Raw genomic sequence first — 6,726 nt, 5'->3', positions numbered from 1 at the left:
AGTTAACAAATTACAATATACTGTATTGAATATGCTCACATTTACAAAATGTATGTATTTGCATATATTTTTGCATAACCTAATAGCGTATTTTTGTTTCATTTGGGATAAATCCTTTCAAGCATTTCATGATTTCATGTAAGGCATGTTTAATGATGAAGACTTTCCTGAAACTTTTGTTTATTAGGGAAAGCTTACTCCTCTCTTCATTTCTAAAGTACAAGGTAGCTGAGTAAATGGTTCTTGTTAGTAGTTTCTTTCTCTGAGCACTTGATTGTATCATTCTATTCTCTTTTGGCCTGTAAGATCTCTGTGGAGAAATCTACTGATAATGTCATGGATCTTCCCTTATGTGAGGAATTATTTTTATGTTGCTTTTTATTTAAATCCTCTATGCCTTTGGAGGTTTGTTTGAGGAAATCACAGCTGAAACATTTCTAATCTGTGGAAGAAAATAGACATCCAGATCCAGAGAGGGACAGAGCACTCCCATCAAAATCAAGAATATCAGGCCAGGGCAGCCCAGGTGGCTCAGTGGTTTAGCGCTGCCTTTGGCCCAGGGTGTGATCCTGGAGACCCGGGATCGAGTCCTACGTGGGCTCCCTGCATGGAGGCATGGAGCCTGCTTCTCCCTCTGCCTTTGTCTCTGCCTCTCTCTCTGTCTCTCTGTCTCTCTGTCTCTCATGAATAAATAAATAAAATCTTTACAAAAAAGATCAGGCCAACACCAAGACATATTGTAATTAAACTTGCAAAATATAATAGAATCATAAAGAAAAAAATCCCAAAGGCAGCAAAACAAAAGAAGTCCCTAACTTTCCAGGGAGGATCAATAATGTTAGCAGCAGATTTCTCCACAGAAACATTGCAGGCCAGAGAGAAATGGTATGATATATACATTGTGCAGAATAGGAATAATCTGCAGCCAAGAATAACCTATTCACAAAGTCTATCATTCAGAATAAAAGGGGAAATAAGGATTTTCCAAGACAAACAAAACCTAACGGAGTTAATGGCCACCAAACCAACCCTAGAAGAAATATTAAAAGGGATGATTTGAGTGGAAAGCAAAATCCAAAATTGAAAAAGACCAGAGAGGACAGAGAAAATCTCCAGAAACAAGTAATAAGTGGTATTAAATTCATATCTATCAATAATTTCTCTGAATATAAATGTACAAAATGCCCAAATCAAAAGACATATCGTGTCAGACTACTACTACTACTACTACTACTACTACTACTAATAATAATAATAACAACAAAACAAGACCCATGGATATGCTGCCTTACAAGAGACTCATTATAGACGTAAGGATGACTGCAGATTGAAAGTGAGGGGATCGTGAAACACTTATCATCCTAATGGACATCAAAAGAAAGGCAGTAGTAGCAAAATGTATATCAGACAAACCAAGCCTGAAACGGATTTTAAACCAAGCCTGAAACAAGAGATGAAGAAGGACACTAAAGGAGTCTATCCTACAAGTAGATCTAACAACTGTAAATATTTATGTCCCCCAAATGGGAGCACCTGAAAATATAAAACAATTAAGAACAAAGATAAAGAAACTCATTGATAACAATACAATAATAGTAGGGGTCTTTCACACCACCACTTACATCATCTGCTTACAGATCATCTAAGCAGAAAATCAACAAGGAAACAATGGTTTTGAATAACGCACTGGTCCAGATGGACTTAAGATATATATTCAGAACATTTCAACCTAAAGCAGAAAAATACACATTCTTTTCAAGTGTACATGGGACATTTTCCAGAATAGATCACATATGAGGTCACAAATCAGTCCTACACAAGCAAAAGAAGATTGAGATCAAGCCATAGATATTTCCTGACCACAAGGCTATGAAACTTGAAGTCAACCACAAGAAAAAAAATAGGAAACCACAGTAACATGGAGGCAAAAGAACATTGTACTAAAGAATTATGGGGCAACCAGGAAATTAAAGAGGAAATTTAAAAATACATGGAAACAAATGAAAATGAAAACATGATGGTCGAAAACTTCTGAGATGTAGCAAAAGAAGTCATAAGAAGGAATTGTATAGCAATACAGGCCTACCTCAAGAAGGATGAAAAATCTCATCAGGACATAGCCTCACACATACAGGAGCTAGAGAAAGAACAGCAAATAAAGTCTAAAGCCAGAAGATGGCAGAAGAGTAGGGTCCCCAAATGACCTGTCCCCACCAAATTACCTAGATAACCTTCAAATCATTCTGAAAATCTACGAATTCGGCCTGAGATTTAAAGAGAGAACAGCTGAAACGCTACAGTGAGAAGAGTTCGTGCTTCTATCAAGGTAGGAAGACAGGGAAAAAGAAATAAACAAAAGGCATCCAAGGGGGAGGGGCCCCACGAGGAGCCGGGCTGAGGCTGGGGCGAGTGTCCCCAGGACAGGAGAGCCCCCTCTTGGAGAAGCAGGAGCTGCACCAACCTTCCAGGGCGGAAAGGCCTCGCAGGGAGTTAGAGCAGGACCGCAGGAGGGCGGGGTTGCCCTCAGGCTCGCTGGGACACTAACAGAGGAACTGCGCCCGGGGGAGAGTGCGCCGAGCTCCCTAAGGGCTGCAGCGCGTGCACAGCAGGACCCGGAGCAGCTCAGAGGGGCTCGGGCAGCAGCTCCGCGGAGGCGGCTGCGCGGCTCAGGGAGCAGCTCGGGGGGCTCGGGCAGCGGCTCTGCAGAGGGCAACTGTGTGGCCGGGAGCGTGAATCCAACAGCACAGACCGGGAGCACAGGGCGACGAGACACAGCCCAAGATCCGGCCTCCCCCCGGGACAGGCAGAGGCCGGGAGGGCCCAGGACAGCAAGGACGCTCCTGCCCCTAGCTGAGCAGATCAGCGGCCCCGCCCCGGAAGTTCCGTAGTTACCGGGGGGGGGGGGGGGGCTGAATCCAGGTTTCCAGAGCTGCGCAGCCACTGGGGTTCTTCCTCCAGGGGCCTCACGGGGTAAACAACCCCACTGAGCCCTACAACCAGGCAGGGGAGAGCAGCTCCCCCAAGTGCTAACACCTGAAAATCAGCACAACAGGCCCCTCCCCCAGAAGACCAGCTAGACGGACAAGTTCCAGGGGAAGTCAAGGGACTTAAATACGAATCAGAAGATACTCCCCGTGTTTTTTTTTTTTTCTTTTTGATTTCTGATTGCTTCCCCCCCCTTTTTTTTCCACCTTTCTTTCTTTTTCTTTCTCTTTTTTCTTTTTTTCCTTTTTTTTCTTCTCTTTTTTCTTTTTCTTTCTCTCTTTTCTTTCCTTCTCTCCTCTCTTTTTCTCCTTTTCCCAATACAACTTGTTTTGGCCACTCTGCACTGAGCAAAATGACTAGAAGGAAAACCTCACCTCAAAAGAAAGAATCAGAAACAGTCCTCTCTCCCACAGAGTTACAAAATCTGGATTACAATTCAATGTCAGAAAGCCAATTCAGAAGCACTATTATACAGCTACTGGTGGCTCTAGAAAAAAGCTAAAGGACTCAAGAGACTTCATGACTGCAGAATTTAGATCCAATCAGGCAGAAATTAAAAATCAATTGAATGAGATGCAATCCAAACTAGAAGTCCTAACGACGAGGGTTAACGAGGTGGAAGAACGAGTGAGTGACATAGAAGACAAGTTGATGGCAAAGAGGGAAACTGAGGAAAAAAGAGACACAATTAAAAGACCATGAAGAGATTAAGGGAAATAAACGACAGCCTGAGGAAGAAAAACCTACGTTTAATTGGGTTCCCGAGGGCGCCGAAAGGGACAGAGGGCCAGAATATGTATTTGAACAAATCTAGCTGAAAACTTTCCTAATCTGGGAAGGGAAACAGGCATTCAGATCCAGGAAATAGAGAGATCCCCCCCTAAAATCAATAAAAACCGTTCAACACCTCGACATTTAATAGTGAAGCTTGCAAATTCCAAAGATAAAGAGAAGATCCTTAAAGCAGCAAGAGACAAGAAATCCCTGACTTTTATGGGGAGGAGTATTAGGGTAACAGCAGACCTCTCCACAGAGACCTGGCAGGCCAGAAAGGGCTGGCAGGATATATTCAGGGTCCTAAATGAGAAGAACATGCAACCAAGAATACTTTATCCAGCAAGGCTCTCATTCAAAATGGAAGGAGAGATAAAGAGCTTCCAAGACAGGCAGCAACTGAAAGAATATGTGACCTCCAAACCAGCTCTGCAAGAAATTTTAAGGGGGACTCTTAAAATTCCCCTTTAAGAAGAAGTTCAGTGGAACATCCACAAAAACAAGGACTGAATAGATATCATGATGACACTAAACTCATATCTCAATAGTAACTCTGAACGTGAACGGGCTTAATGACCCCATCAAAAGGCGCAGGGTTTCAGACTGGATAAAAAGCAGGACCCATCTATTTGCTGTCTACAAGAGACTCATTTTAGACAGAAGGACACCTACAGCCTGAAAATAAAAGGTTGGAGAACCATTTACCATTCAATGGTCCTCAAAAGAAAGCAGGGGGCCATCCTTATCATCATAAACTAAAATTTACCCGAAGACTGTAGTGAGAGATGAAGAGGGACACTATCTCATACTTAAAGGATCTATCCAACAAGAGGACTTAACAATCCTCAATATATGCCCCGAATGTGGGAGCTGCCAAATATTAAACAATTATAACCAAAGTGAAGAAATACTTAGATAATAATACACTTATACTTGGTGACTTCAATCTAGCTCTTTCTACTCGATAGGTCTTCTAAGCACATCTCCAAAGAAAGAGAGCTTTAAATGATACACTGGACCAGATGGATTTCACAGATATCTACAGAACTTTACATCCAAACTCAACTGAATACACATTCTTCTCAAGTACATGGAACTTTCTCCAGAATAGACCACATACTGGTCACAAATCGGGTCTGAACCGATACCAAAAGATTGGGATCATCCCCTGCATATTCTCAGACCATAATGCCTTGAAATTAGAACTAAATCACAACAAGAAGTTTGGAAGGACCTCAAACACGTGGAGGTTAAGGACCATCCTGCTAAAAGATGAAAGGGTCAACCAGGAAATTAAGGAAGAATTAAAAAGATTCATGGAAACTAATGAGAATGAAGATACAACCGTTCAAAATCTTTGGGATGCAGCAAAAGCAGTCCTAAGGGGGAAATACATCGCAATACAAGCATCCATTCAAAAACTGGAAAGAACTCAAATACAAAAGCTAACCTTACACATAAAGGAGCTAGAGAAAAAACAGCAATGACCTACACCCAGCAGAAGAAGGGAGTTAATAAAGATTCGAGCAGAACTCAACGAAATCGAGACCAGAAGAACTGTGGAACAGATCAACAGAACCAGGAGTTGGTTCTTTGAAAGAATTAAGATAGATAAACCATTAGCCAGCCTTATTAAAAAGAAGAGAGAAGACTCAAATTAATAAAATCATGAATGAGAGGAGAGATCACTACACAACACCAAAAACAAACGATTTTAAAAACATATTATGAACAGCTATACGCCAATAAATTAGGCAATCTAGAAGAAATGGACGCATTCCTGGAAAGCCACAAACTACCAAAACTGGAACAGGAAGAAATAGAAAACCTGAACAGGCCAATAACCAGGGAGGAAATTGAAGCAGTCATCAAAAACCTCCCAAGACACAAGAGTCCAGGGCCAGATGGCTTCCCAGGGGAATCTATCAAACGTTTAAAGAAGAAATCATACCTATTCTCTAAAGCTGTTTGGAAAGATAGAAAGAGATGGAGTACTTCCAAATTCGTTCTATGAGGCAGCATCACCTTAATTCCAAACCACAAAGACCCCACCAAAAAGGAGAATTACAGACCAATATCCCTGATGAACCATGGATGCAAAAATTCTCAACAAGATACTAGCCAATAGGATCCAACAGAACATTAAGAAAATTATTCACCATGACCAAGTAGGATTTATCCCCTGGGACACCAGGCTGTTCAACACTGTCATAAACAATCAATTTGATTCATCATATCAGCAAGAGAAAAACCAAGAACCATATGATCCTCTCATTAGATGCAGAGAAAGCATTTGACAAATACAGCATCCATTCCTGATCAAAACTCTTCAGAGTGTAGGGATAGAGGGAACTTTCCTCAACATCTTAAAAGCCATCTACGAAAAGCCCACAGCAAATATCAATTCTCAATGGGGAAGCACTGGGAGCCTTTCCCCTAAGATCAGGAACAAGACAGGGATATGTCCACTCTCACCACACTGCTATTCAACATATGTATTGGAAGTCCTAGCCTCAGCAATCAGACAACAAAAAGACATTAAAGGCATTCAAATTGGCAAAGAAGAAGTCAAACTCTCCCTCTTCGCCGATGACATGATACTCTACATAGAAAACCCAAAAGCTCCACCCCAAGATTGCTAGAACTCATACAGCAATTCGGTAGCGTGGCAGGATACAAAATCAATGCCCAGAAATCAGTGGCATTTCTATACACTAACAATGAGACTGAAGAAAGAGAAATTAAGGAGTCAATCCCATTTACAATTGCACCCAAAAGCATAAGATACCTAGGAATAAACCTAACCAAAGTGGTAAAGGATCTATACCCTAAAACTATAGAACACTTCTGAAAGAAATTGAGGAAGACACAAAGAGATGGAAAAATATTCCATGCTCATGGATTGGCAGAATTAATATTGTGAAAATGTCAATGTTACCCAGGGCAATTACACGTTTAATGCAATCC

The sequence above is a fragment of the Canis lupus genome, unplaced genomic scaffold (assembly GCF_011100685.1).
Source record: "Canis lupus familiaris isolate Mischka breed German Shepherd unplaced genomic scaffold, alternate assembly UU_Cfam_GSD_1.0 chrUn_S2090H2289, whole genome shotgun sequence".
Taxonomy (NCBI): Eukaryota; Metazoa; Chordata; class Mammalia; order Carnivora; family Canidae; genus Canis; species Canis lupus.
The sequence above is the reverse complement of the archived record's forward strand: the minus strand, read 5'-3'. Positions refer to the sequence as shown.